Source organism: Diabrotica undecimpunctata, unplaced genomic scaffold, assembly GCF_040954645.1.
Source record: "Diabrotica undecimpunctata isolate CICGRU unplaced genomic scaffold, icDiaUnde3 ctg00002057.1, whole genome shotgun sequence".
In the NCBI taxonomy this organism is placed as follows: Eukaryota; Metazoa; Arthropoda; class Insecta; order Coleoptera; family Chrysomelidae; genus Diabrotica; species Diabrotica undecimpunctata.
In genome coordinates, this window is record NW_027313107.1 from 6,798 (window position 1) to 18,410 (window position 11,613).

The 11,613-nt window shown below is 33.4% G+C and overlaps 1 pseudogene; it reads right to left on the bottom strand.

The window, feature by feature from the left end:
- Window positions 1-244: 244 nt before the first annotated feature.
- Window positions 245-1,336, bottom strand: LOC140431814 (uncharacterized; annotated as a pseudogene).
- Between the last annotated feature and the right edge of the window lie 10,277 nt (window positions 1,337-11,613).

An 11,613-nucleotide genomic window follows, 5' to 3' on the forward strand; every position in this document is an offset into this window, starting at 1 on the left:
GTGACTTAATGGGTTAAAAGTAATATATGAATGGTATATTTTCAGAATAATTTCAAGTTATATTCAAAATTAAAAAAATATTATAATATTATATATTATAGTGACATTTGAAATAAATCCACAAGGAAACTAAGTTCCTATAGCTGGCTGTATACCATGTATCACAAAGAATTTATTTAAAAATTCCTTTATAAAAGGTATATTTAATATTATATTTTTATAAGGAATTTTTAAATAAATTTTTACTTGAAATAAATGTTTTCCATATTAATGAAAATTAAAAGACTCACCCTGTATATTGAAAAATATTTAACTAAATTTAAAAACCCTTCTTACTACTTCCATCCTTCTCGTCGTCATCTTTATCTTGATGCGCAGTCATATGCCTCGTCAGATGGTGCCTCTCTCTGAAGGACTCAGCACAAACGGGACACTTCAACTTGTCCTCTCGCTTTTTTCTGGTGCTCTCGACAGCTTCACTTTTATGATGTGACCGCATGTGGTACACCAAGTCTGAGGTCATTCTAAAGGAAATGTTGCATTTGGCACAAATATTCTGGGCCGGAAGGCTAAGAGCTGCTAACGAAGGTGGTAAAAGGGAAGTCAAGATCGCTGCGGCGGGATTTCTGAGATCGGGTGGCGCCATCTTCAACATTTCTGGATTGGTAAATTGTTGGTAGTTGTAAGCTAGGTCTGGTCGGTAGATGGGTCGTATTTTGGCAAAATTCGGTTGGATTAATTCAGGTTGTGCTTTAAAAAAGCTATTTTCTAAATTGTTAGAGCTAGAGTGCGAGAAATTTTCTTGTAAGAACTGGTTTTGATATGCGATTTGTTGATTCTTGAATATCTGATTCGGTGATAATATGGTAGGAAAGTTCTGGTAGCTTTTGCTGATTATTGGCGGTGAAGGACTTAAAGAACTTTGGTAGTTTAAATCTGGAGATATACTCAGGCTTGGTGAAAGCCTCGATTCTTTCCCCAGATTAACTTTGGTAAAAGCACTTTTTTGTTCGTTATTTGTAGGTAGGATTTTAGCACGTAAATCATCTATGTGTTTGGCTTTAACTAAATTTGGATCATCAAAAATTTGTTGTTTTTGTGTATACATTTTTTTATACTCACGCGGCGTCTCCAGGACGTCTATTTCTTCATCTTCTTCGTTGCTGCTGCAACAATTATCGTAACTTCTGTCTAATTGTTGCTTTTGTTTTAATTTTTCATCCGGCAACATCAGCGCGCTATCTCAGAGTGGTCTTTTCACTGGTTTACTTGTTATTTGAGTCTGTTCCTCACTATGCAACTCACTTTTTAACTGTAACTTTGTTGAAACTTCCATTGTTGTCACACTAAACACGTTGAATAAACTTCTGGAACATAAAGAACCTCTCTCTACGAAATCTGCAGAGTAAATGTGGAAAAAGCAGCCGAGCTGGTTGGAAATATTGTATAATATCTATTCCTACCCTTCCGAACAGCTTGATGCCCACCCTTATGTCGGAGAGAGCCGGCTAGAGGCGAGATCGAGCGGTTTAGAGGGGGATGCCAGATATACGTTTAGAAAAGCACATTTTATCTAAAGCTCCTATAGGGGTAAACTTACGTTTCACAGTAAAAGCGGGCCAATAGCGTTTTAGTGGAGGGTGGAGTTTCGAAATACGGTGGTCCAATACGGTTTTCAATGTAGGATGGGAGTCGGTGTGTAGTTTTTGGGGTAAGGATTGTATAGGATGGACAGATTGAGAGGATAAGTGTGTATGGTGAGATGGGTAATTACAAATTAAGGGTCTTGGGTATATTCTTACGGGTTTCTTAGACGTATACAGGAAATGTTCAAATTCAATTTAAATTTTTATATATGTACATTCAATATTTATAAATTATAAGGATTTATTTACAAATAAACACAAAGATAAATTATCGTTTATATATAATATAAAGTGTAATATCTAAGAAATATTATCTTCAATAAAAAAACTACTTATAGTATATTTTTTATAGTATAAATAACTAAAGGAAAAATCTCAGAAACTTACAGTGAAGTAAAAAACTTCTAGTGTAAAATAGTATATATTTAAATGTTTTTATAAAAATTGAAATTATCCAAACGGATTAAAATGTTAGTATGTTTTCGATCTTATCAGACCATCATCAGTGAACTACATATTAAATATATGTTAAATATTAAATTGATGCGACATGAGGTCAATGTTAAAAGATATCACTTTAAGGGAACATATTGATCCCTACTAGAGACAAGGACTTTATCAGCATCCTAAGAGGCCAGCCAACTGACTATTGAATAAGGAAGTGAAATTGGTCTTTATTAAGTTATTTAGTGGCTAGTTTCAATTGCTAACGATGGTTCCACTGATGAGGGTCTCATATCATCATCACCTAGTCTTTTGCGTTCACTGCTGGACATAGGTCTCCCTAATTTTTGTCCATTGTGCTCTATCTTGAGCACTTTCAACAAATTTCTTGACATTTTCTTGAGATCGTTAGTCCAAGGAGTAGGGGGTTAAATGTTTTACGTTTTAAAAAAATTCGTATATCGCTTTTAAAGATGTTTTTGAGTTTTCCATAGCCTTCTCATGCTAGGTTTATTCTTCTTCGTAGTTCGCATGTTTGGTTGTCTCTTGTGATCTTTATTTCGTGTCCAAGGTATATGCCTTTTTCCACCAGCTCTACTTCGTTGTCTCCAATACTGATATTTCCGCTGGGTACTAAGTTTGTCATGAATTTTGTTTTGGAGACGTTTATTTTCAGATCCACACTGGCACACACTAACTGAAGTTAATGTAGCATTGTACATATCTTCTTGAATATATATCTTTCTTACCGTCTAATCATTTACCCCTTTTCATGTTATAAAATTATTTACAGACTTTATTAAAATTTTCCTATACTACGCGCTATCTCAGAGTTTTATGTCACTTGTTCTTTTATATCTTCTCAGCTTGCTTGTTCTTTTATAAGATCTGCATGCTTCTACGCTTTTTCCTTGATCGAAATCCGTATTTACAATGCCTGTGCCTGTTTCCGAACGTGCATAGTTTGTATCAACTGCTTTTGTTTAATTATACTATACTCTCATCTCTCATTTAAGTTGCTTGTACTGGACATCGATTCAAAAATGCAAAACTAACCTAAAATATTCAAGAGTACCACAAAAAATTAAATGGTGGCAGTTAAAAGATTAGAAAGAGGATCTCTCTCTCTCTCTCTCTCTCTCTCTCTCTCTCTCTCTCTTGTAACATTTTTTTAATTAATATATTAAATTAATTTTAATTCCTTTTACCCATGTGGATGATACGCTGATGGTCGTGTTTACGATCAGAAATTTTTATTGGAAAACTACCGGAATATGACTGAAGAATTTACCTAAGTATTTATTTAGAGACGCCGGTCTGGCGAATCCTTAGCTAATCCTCTTTTTCATAAAAGCGGTAATTGTCGTCGAACGCCCGTTATAATGTTTTTCGGGAAAAACCTAATCTAGGAGATTTGATATTCCATCACGTTTGTAGGTAGAAGTATACCGTTATGTTCAATGTTAATTAGAACCTTATCTTCTTAGAAATAGATACAGGTTGGCCTATCATTTTTGGGGGGAAGATACCCTCACCTTTTCTTGGGTAGCTTGGTGAAATTTTAGAGGAACCAAGTCACTTCTCGGTGGGCACTCGTAGAGAAAACAACTTATCGGTGGGCATCCGTCGAGTTAAGACGCTTAGTCACAATATCGTATCTGCTACCTTACCGTCTCTGTGCATTTTCTTTATAAGTGTGTATACACTTGCTTATTAGAGTTTTTTTTATCTTACACTATATTAGTTTAAGTATAGTTGTAAAGCACCTTCAAGGGTAAATAAATTCATTGTTTATTACCAGTACAGTATTAACTTCAGTGAATTAAAGCAGCAGCCTTCAGGAATAATTACTGTAAGTGACATAATTTTAATATCTCCACCTATCTGGGCAAGTAACATGGTATAGCATCATATCATCTCCCATTATCTGGACGTATCGAACGATCATACCTGTCTTCAAATGTAATTGAGAGTAGCTACTGAATTTTGCAGTCAATTAATATATTTTTTTTTGTTACGAACTAAATAATCGACTTAACCAAGTGCGGTTTGGTTAAATTTTTATGTTTTCACGTCAGTAAACTTTTTTGTATTTTTGTAAATTTAAATTTTATTAATTTTTGTTATCTTTTGTGTTTGTTATAATTTGTATTCAATTTTATAGGCTATAATATCTCGAGATTCGCCAAAACTTTATTTGTGTATGCTTGTGTTATACTTATATCTTTGTAAAGATATTTTCTAATTATATTTCTGCCTATTTTTATATGTATACCACCATTTTATAGTTGTTGGTGTATCTGTATTACTTGTGTTGCATTCAGCAGCGCCGTAATTGTGTTGTTGTTTAATATATTGTTATTGTTTCATGTATGTATTTTATTTGTCGACTCCTAACAAAGTTCCCTGATATATTTGCTTTTTACCTTTAAATATAACTACTATACCTTTGACCAGTAGAAAGATCAGACTTATTAAGTTTTGTAGGTAAGTAAGTGTAATACCTTGTATATTTATTTTTTGTTTATGTAGAGTGTTGACCAAATTTATTCAATAATTTACTGTGATATCTTTTCTTGGGTTTGATCTCTGAACCTAAATATCTTTCCTTATCTTTTTTCTTTTCTAAGCTTTCTTAATTTTCTCCTTAAACCCCAAAAAATTAAGTGGCGCCCTGTTCCCTATCTTATCTTATCTTTGGTAATTTTACCCATCTATCTTTTTGTTTATTTCTGTATCTTTTCCAATATCTCTTATCGTATATTTACTTATTTCATCCGTTGGACCCATTCCTGGATTCAAAAGCTAGTTTCGAACCCACGACTCGCTCTCCACCAACCATCTGGCTGCCGTCCGCAGTGTCTCCATTGGTGACCTTTCTAGCACCATCCAAAAAAGGTTTCCGAGGTTACACTCTCTCTCTCTCTCTCTCTCTCTCCAACGACACCCAAATCGAACCTTCAAAACTATGCCTCCATCCTTGCCGGTCCCACGCCGATATTCTTCAGGTTCTCACGCCTATCAAATTCTGTGCGTCCGCTCACTTCATGCTCCCACCTTTTCCGTGGTTTCTCTTTTGGTCTTGTAGGTGGAAACTAATTCATCTCTACCGTTTCTCGACGTTATCATAAAGAAAAACCAATTTCAAGGTTTTCATCACTCTGTTTATCGAAAACCCACCCATACCAATCGTTACTTGCATGCTAACTCTTATCATCCACCTTCACAAATTAATTCAGTCAATAATACTTCAGATCAATACGCCTTTGCGATGATGCAAGTAGACCCGCTGAGCTCTCTAGTTTAAATCAAGTCCTCATCCAAAACGGTTACCGCTAAAACCAAATGAATATGAGCATCCACAGACATCAATCTCCCACTCAATCTTAACCCAAAGACTCAGATCCTTATCATACGCTTTTCTTCCTTGCAGCAAATGTGTCAATGAAAAAATCAACAAAATTCTTAAATCAAGAGGAACAAAAACAATATTTACCCTCCCACAAAAACTTTCATCTCTTGTCCAATCGATCAGAAACAACATTCAAAATGAACAACACGGTAAATTTTGTGAACTTCCTTGTGCAGACTGCCTCCGGTCTTATAAAGGCCAAAGAAATCGTAGAATCCAAAATGAGATTTATGAACATTTCAGCACTGTGTTGACACGTGGTCGGGCTTATAGGATAGGTTAACTCTGGAGGGTGGAGGCTAGGTTATAATGAAACAACTTGTATCTCTCGTGTCTAGATTCAGCCTCGTTTTATTTCCTCTTCCTTGCACCTGTCCGTCACGTCACTCTTACAATGTTACCAACCTAAGTGCGTTCCGAATATTTACTTATTTACATACATCACATCCCCTTCTTTTTAAATTGACCTAATAAAAATAAATTTCTTTAATAAATCTTTAAATAAACATTTATGAATGTCCTCAATTGTTTCATACATCCCTCACCCCCTTATTTTATAATAAAATGACTTATAAATCTAATCTATCAGGTTTTTCAACAATTCGACCTGAAGAGGTTTGTGTAGGTAAGTTTATTGGAGAGTGATGATCAGAGACACTTTCAAGATTTTGTGACTTACTAGTTTCAGACTCGTTATCTGTATGTTCATGTTCATCATCAGAAGTTGCAGGAATGCGAACTAAATATTGTCTATTTCTTGGATTTTCTGACCCAGAAAATCTTAATTTAATCGTGTAGGTTTTATCTCTTAATTTATGTGTGAGAGGACCTTCTCTCAATTCGCTTTTATCTTTAACATAAACTTTTTCATTATTTTTAAGCGGTTTTAAATTTATTATACCTCTATCATAATAAGCTTTTTGAATGTTCTGTTATAAATTTGTCTACTGATTCAACTTCATTTTGTTTTCTGGTAAACAGGCAATACCTTGCATTTGATACATTGCTTTTGGGTTTGAAATGTGTTTCAAACTTTGTGAGTAACGGTTCTACCTTACCTTTTCTTTGTTAAGAACTTGAACTTATTATGGATTTGGAATCCTTCATCCCCCATTGATTGTAACAGTTGTGTGCGTTGGGTTATTTCAGTTTGTTTTTAATTCTGTTGCTTGAAGGTACTTTTTAAATCTTTGTATAAAGAATTTCCAGTTTTCGTATAGATTACCTGACATTTGCATTGAGTTTATTCCTGCCTTGAATTCCATTTCACTTTTATACTCTTCTTAAGTCTTAAAATATCCGGTTTGGTTTCAGATTTGCTTTTCGGCACCATGTGATGACACGTGGTCGGGCGTATAGGATAGGTTAACTCTGGAGAGTAGAGGCTAGGTGCTAATGAAACAACTTGTATATCTCGTGTCTAGATTCAGCCTCGTTTCGCTCAGTCAGTTTAGCTCAAGCATATATGAATTTTTCTAATGTTGGGATGTCGATAGAAAATGAGATTATGATATTACCCCAATTGTTTGTTGATATTATATGTAACAAAAATGTTACTTAATTTGTCAATATCTGATTTTCTATTTACACATTTTTTATTTTCTGTATGTGTCATTTCTAAAAATAACCGCTGTTCATTTTTCTGCCTCTCTAGAAATATAGCTTGTAAAAAATTAAATGTGTGATTTAGATTGATGGAGTGGTTGGCTAATGGACAAGCTTGTGATTTGTTTGTTTTTACATCACTTTTGTGAGAAATGATTCTGCTGTGTAATGTACGAGAAGTTTCTCCTATATAAACCCTATCACAGTCTGAGCAAGGTATTTGATACACTTCTTTAGAACTTTCCTTGGTTGTTAGAGGATCTTTAGTTTTAGTGTATTATGTGCTATGGTTTTAACATTTCTAGTGGTAATTTTTATGTTTTTTAATCCTTTAAATAATTTGAGAAGTTTCGGTGTTAAGAATGGAATATAAGGTAAAGATCCAATAGTTTGTGGTGTTGTTGGTACTAAGGTGTTAGCTGTTGGGCTATTGTTTATTTCTTGGCTTGCCGTTTTTACTGTGATTTGTTTTTTATTGTTGGTTTTGTCGATCAATGTGATGGAGGCTGGAGAGTTTGCAGCAATAAAAAATAATTTATTAAGTAGGCCTACGGGATAAGAGTTTTCCATTAGTATGTTTTTTAGTCTCTTCAAACTATGTTCTCTATATGTTGGATGAAATATTTTAGTTACTCTACTTAGGTTTATTTTCATTTTTATAGGATGTTCCGAATAGTAATTTATGAATCTACAGCTATAAATCGGTTTTCGATACCATTCTGTTTTGAGACTATTGTCATGTGTGCAATGGACAATCATATTTAGAAAAGGGAGACTGTTATTTTGTTCTCTTTCTACAGTGAATTGTAATTGGCTACATTGGTTTTTAAAAATATTTAAGACCTCAGTTATTTTGTCATTGGGTACTGCTAATCAATAGCATTATTGCAAATTATTGGTGATAATGAGCTTCTCATAGGAGTGCCTGATGTTCGTTTGTAATAACTGTTATTAAATTTGCATATACAGATTGAACCAATTTAAAACGGAACATACAATTTAATATATGTCTGTTTGAACTGCATTTGAAATAGTGGACCAATATAAAATTTGGACAAAAATAAATCCATACCCGGTGATAGACATTGTATAAAATATCGTTCAACTATCTGTCTCCTTTAAAGGAAAGAGGAGCTTGCCTAATAGTCGGAGAGATAGAGCCGAAATTTTGAACTGATCAGTAATATGACATTTCTCTATTGGAATATATTCATTGTAACTGGGTTAGACTTTGCCTTACAGGCGGACGCCCCTCGTGGTACAGGGGGTGGCTATACAGGGATGAAGTTGTCATTTTTTTCGGAAAAATTAACGATCGATAATACGGCTGAACATTTGCCCAGAGTAAGATCTTGGTATAACTAGACGAAATCCCAAAGGGCGGACGCGAGAGTGGATACATAAGAGGTGGCGGACAGGGGTGAGGTTGCAATTTTTTGGGGAAAAATTAACGATAAGTAATATGTCCGCCGTTTTCATGGCTCGTTATTTAGCCCCTAAAAACTCTAAATATAAAAGGGGCGGACAGCTAAGTTGGTACAGAGAGCCATAAAACGGGGTCAAATGTACCACTTGCCTGCGCATTTTAGGCCTCGGTAACAATTTTCAAACTGATTTTATTATGATATTTTTATACCGATTGATTTGAAAATTTGTAGGCTCACTTCTGTTACTATTCTGAGAAGCGTCAAGTAGAGTTTTCCTTAAAATTTTCCAAAAAAATTTCCGTAAATGAAAATTTTCGTAATTTTTTTAGGTAAAATCTAATTTGTAGAATCCTTTCGATTTTCTGTCAGTTATACCATGATTTTTTTCCAAAAATTTTCAAACGACTTTTCCGATAAGAAAAAAAATTTAGAAAAACTTTAAAAATTTCGTCATTTTTCTCACTCTCATTGATGTCATCACATTCATCATCTTCGTCACTTTCACTTTCAATAATATCACATTCATTATCTGCTTCATTTTCAATCACTACTTCTCGAACTGATTCTGGCATCTGAGGTCCACTAAATCATTTGAATTTATATGTTTCATCTTCAAACTCCCAACCATGTTCTTCAACAATCAATTCTGTTGGTACTTTTTTATGAGCATTTGTCCAAATATTTGAAATATAATGAGCTCGCAGTAGATGTTGGTGTAATTCATCTTGACATGGTGGTAAGCTTGAAGCATCGAAATTTTTTAGTTTTTTTTAAGGCTCGTTCACATCATGCAACTTATACTGCCGGTTAAATAGTGAAACTCTGACATCGTTTACTTTTCTTTTTGGAATTGTTCTCGTCAGTCCTGTTCCATATAAGTGACATATGAAAGTTTCTAAGGTTTCAAAAACTTCATTACAATCGAAGTCAGTTTCACCAAGTTGAATAAAAGCATCTTGATACTTATTACATTTAGCGCATGCGTCTAGAATTACTGATCTAAATGAACGCGCATCATTATTATTTTAATATTTTAAAATAATGATGATGCAAAATTAATGTCCAAACAGAATTTGTAAAATTATAATTAACTAATGAAAAAAAATTCAATCAATTTGAAAGTTAAAAAAAATATTGAAAATATCTACAAAGTAAATTTCAAAACTTAAAAAATTGATAATTCCACTATTAAATTGATTTTTATTAATAATTATTTGTAAAATGTTAAAGGAATTCTACAAATTGAATTTTACCTATTGATAAATAGAAATAATATATTTTGTAATTGATTATTAATGTAATAATAAATCAAATTTTTCTTATATCTGAACAATCATTATTTATGCAATATAAATTTAAAAACCTTTTTATTGTAATAAAAAATAAGTAAAATTACTATTTGTTATACCAAAAATATTTAATAGTTAACATTATAAAATTACTTTAATTTAATAAAATATCAAATATCAAACATTTATTCAATTAAAAATTAATTCGTAAAATATTTATATTTAAGAAAAAAATGTGATTTGTAAAGTAAATATGACTTTAGTTTGAAAAAAAAAACATTATCATAATATCATTTTAAAACTACAAAATATTCTATAAAAGATTCAGAAGATGACGTAGAGTTTTATCAAATGTTTTAGAAAAGTTTTTCTAAATTTTTTTTTTCTTATCGGAAAAATCGTTTGAATATTTTTGGAAAAGAAATCATGGTATAACTTACAGAAAATCGAAAGGATTCTACAAATTAGATTTTACCTCAAAAAATTACGAAAATTTTCATTTACGGAAATTTTTTTGGAAAATTTTAAGGAAAACTCTACTTGACGCTTCTCAGAATAGTAACAGAAGTGAGCCTACAAATTTTCAAATCAATCGGTATAAAAATATCATAATAAAATCAGTTTAAAAATTGTTACCGAGACCTAAAATGCGCAGGTAAGTGGTACATTTGACCCCGTTTTGTGGCTCTCTGTACCAACCCAGCTATCCGCCCTTTTGGATTTAAAGTTTTTAGGGGCTAAATAATGAGCCATAAAAATGGCGGACATATTACTTATCGTTAATTTTTCCCCAAAAAATTGCAATTTCACCCCTGTCCGCCACACGTTATGTATCCACTCTCGCTTCCGCCCTTTGGGATTTCGTCTAGTTATACCAAGATCTTACTCTGGGCAAATTTTCAGCCATATTATTGATCGTTAATTTTTCCGAAAAAAATGACAACTTCATCCCTGTATAGCCACCCCCTGTACCACGAGGGGCGTCCGCCTGTAAGGCAAAGTCTTAACCCAGTTACAATGAATATATTCCAATAGAGAAATGTCATATTGTTAATCAGTTTAAAATTTCGGCTCTATCTCTTGGACTATAAGGAAACGATAAGTGGTTTGACAGCATAATAACTGCTTGTTTAGTCTAGTTTTTTCAGTGATTCTAGGCAACCTATTTGTATGGAGTTTTGACTTGTTCTTGAATGAGTTCCGAATCCAGCAGCCGGCTGAAGTATTGGATTTTTATAATATAATTATTTGACAACCTTTTGTTGGCCAACCACCTAGAGCGGAGTTGAGCCGAAATACATTGATTTCGTATGTTCCGTTTTAAATTCGTTCAATCTGTAGAGTGAAAGGGAAATCCATCGACGATCGAGATTGCCCGAGAGTTGATCGATAGAATATACTGCTCAAATACACTCGCTTGTCGAACATTGTCAGCAATCGATAAAAGTGTGGCTGAAAGCAATTTTCTTCAAATCTATCGGTACAATCAAAATCTTTTTCCGCTTGTATGCAATAATAGATCTATATCTATAGATATTAATAATTTTGTTGATGTTCTAAAATTTGACGTTTTTCTTTCATCCCAGATACTCATCACCCCAACTACCAATTACCCCGGAAACTAATTCTAACCCTTGATCGTAGTTTTCAGATAAACTGGGTCCCCTAAAAAATCTGATAATCTACTTACCAATGCTAAATAACAAATGTGGGTCCGCATATTTTTCTTTTGTCATTGCGAATATATAGGGTGTTGGGGAGATCGTACACACCTGTGATGCGGTTCGAGC